Here is a 3,248-nt window from a genome sequence, read left to right on the forward strand (position 1 = left end):
GAAAAACATCATTCTTTAAGGAGTATTTCGAATTTATCATAAGGAATTAATTTATAGGTCTGCTGCCTTCTTTGGAGAATATTTCCTCTACTCTGGCACGACACAGAGATATGTGTGCACCCTTCGATGACCAGGGACTATGGCTGTCCCCAGTCTTTGAAGTCAGTCTCTCTATCCTCACAGCCCATAGTCCTGAGATACATCCTCTTGATTGTGAAAACCAGGCATTAAATAGGCATAATTAGCATTTGCAAAATGATGGGCAGATTTCCAAAGCAGGGCAAGTTGATTCCTAAGGAGTCTCCTTTGGGCTCTCAAATTCTGAGATCTTGTCGTCTTGTGTTGGCTTTCATTCTCTTGTTTCTATTTCTAGGTGGTCTGATTGTCTAAGTTACAAAAACAAATTATTTAAAAGCAATTTAGGTTATTTGCTTTGCTGTAAGTACATAGTAAAGCAGAAAAGATGATTCATTGCTCCCTGGATTCATGGGAAAACTTCACAAATAGAGAAAATGAGCATTTAAATATTTTTTTAATGGTGTCCTATTAAACAGAAATGAGAAGGACCCCGTGACTTAAATAAAGGCCAACCAAGAGCATGATCCCCGGGGCTCTTTTAAGGAGCAGACTTAGATGAACCCACTCAGATGAGCAATTAGAAAGAAGGAGGTCACTGGGTGGCTCAGTCGGTAAAGTGCCTGACTTTGGCTCAGGTCATGATCTCAAGGCTTGTGAAGTGGAGTCCACATCAGGCTCTCTACTGTCAGCAAAGAGTCTGCTTTGGATCCTCTGTCCCCGTCTCTCTCAGCCTCTTTCTCTCTCTCTCTCTCTCCCTCTCTGCCCCTCATGGGAGTCTCTCTCTTTCCCTCTCTCTCTGCCCCTCCCTGCCAAATAAATAAACATTAAAACAAAGAAAGAAGGAGGTCACTATTAGCATTTGCTAAAACAAACAAAAATGAACTGTTCTTATATATTTTCCAACAGACAATGACTGGCTTTTGAAGTCCATTGTATCATTTCTTCAAGGTTCTACTTTCTGTGGGTTTCAATGACCAGTGCATCACTCTTGAACACAGCAGAGATACAAAATTCATTTCTTATGTCTGGCCCACTAATTCATATATCATGCAAATAAGTCGTTAATGATGATTTATCGACTGCCTTATCTATTGCCCTTGGTGATTCTTGCTGGACACTGAAATGAAATGTAAATCATCTTAGTCATGTATTTTCTGTGACAAACTGAAATTGTCATTCAAAGAACTATTGCTCTCACCTTCTCTCACATGAAGAGAACTTTAAATTTTTTCAAAGTAGTTTTGCATCTATGATTTCACTGGGGACTCAAGACCCGAATGAGATCTTTTTTTTTTTTTTTTTTTTTAACGTTTATTTATTTTTGAGACAGAGAGAGACAGAGCATGAACGGGGGAGGGTCAGAGAGAGGGACACACAGAATCTGAAACAGGCTCCAGGCTCTGAGCTGTCAGCACAGAGCCGGATGCGGGGCTCGAACTCACAAACCACGAGATCATGACCTGAGCTGAAGTCGGACGCCTAACCGACTGAGCCACCCAGGCGCCCCCCCCCTCGCCCCCCCGAATGACATCTTTAAAGGCAGGTCTTATTGTCCCCATCTGAAAGAAGCTTGCCTGAGATAACCCCACACTGGGCTGTGTTACTGTGATTGGCCACAGAACACAGCACTGGTCTGTTGCTTTTGTAGGCTGGGTATCATTACAGGACTTTTATTTCCGTGTCCATTTTAGCTGTTCCAGTAAAGACAGGTGCTGAGATTGGCAAAAGACACAATAAGGAGTGAACATAAAATTAGAAAAAGAAAACAACAACTACATAACAGAAGAGAGACTAGTAATATGTTTATTTTTATAATTGCTCTTTTTTGGAGATCATTAACTGAAGATATCTGGAAGTCAAAGTATCTGATGAAGGAGCAAAAATAGCATATGATTGACTTAGAATGATGCCTTTTCATAAGTAAGTAGAGCAGAACAGAACAAGGAGAATAATCAGCAGGGGAGATAGGAGTTAGGAATGAGAATGTGTTGTGCACAAAAGGAGGAGTTAGGAAATACCTTACCTAAATAGTCTACCAATTTAGAAGCCTGGTGATCTGATTGAATTGGAACACCCAATGGGGAGGACACAAGCTTCCCAACTTCTGGAAGGAAAATATCTTTTACAACTATACCAGTATGATAGACCCAAGAAGAGCCCCATGTCTTATCTCCTGTGCAAATTCAAAATAAAGACACCGGCCAACTAGAAAACAAAACCGATGTGTATGTGGAACTAAAATAGCTTCTCTTTAGATACGCTGATTGCACAGTACTGGTTATGTTAATTAAAGCTGAACCTCTCTCTCTCTCTCTCTCTCTTTCTCTGTTTCTTTAGTAGCCTGGTTTTACAGGTGCCTTGAGCATATAGGGTAATTCACCACTGGACAGAATTATTGAATCATTGATATAAATTGTGAAAATAATAAGCAATATCTGGTCTGTACTTGCTAGTGTATAATTCATTTTTTCCTGCCAAAAATTTTATTAAAAAAAAATTACCCTGGCAACCATGCTTACATAGTATAAATGGAAGGCTGAGTCAAAGATAAAATAATGGATGATTTAGCTGCCTAAATAAATAGAAGGAGAGATAGTATATTCTGCATGGGGGAGCCCCCTAGGAGAAAAATCATAAATTCTGCATGTGCCATAATATTGCACAAAACTGAAAATAAGAAAACACATTTGCATAAGTTCCAATGTCATGCTTGTGGACACAGTGAAACTCATCGCTTTCAATATACACAGGATGAAAAGTACTTAAACCTTTCCCCTAAACAAGTATTTTAAAACAGGATGCATCAAATGGAGGCCCATTTTGTGTACTAGCTAATAAAAGATGTGGTCTGAGACAGAATAAATACAAAATTTTCATCAAGGTTTAAAATAAAATCTATCAACACTATACCAAATACTAGAGTGTGATCTAACTCAGCCTCCCTCCCATTTTTTTTAAAGTTTATTTATATTTATTTTGAGGAGGGGAGTGGCAGGGAGAGAGAGGGAAAGAGAGAGAAGAGCAAGCAGCCTCCATGCTGTCAGTGCAGAGTCTGATGTAGGGCTTGATCTTACCAACTGAACCGTGACATCATGACCTGAGCCATAGTCAGACACTTAACCCACTGAGACACCCAGGTGCCGCCGGCTCCCTCCCATTTTTCAAGTCAC

This window comes from Neofelis nebulosa, chromosome 1 (genome assembly GCF_028018385.1).
Source record: "Neofelis nebulosa isolate mNeoNeb1 chromosome 1, mNeoNeb1.pri, whole genome shotgun sequence".
Taxonomy (NCBI): Eukaryota; Metazoa; Chordata; class Mammalia; order Carnivora; family Felidae; genus Neofelis; species Neofelis nebulosa.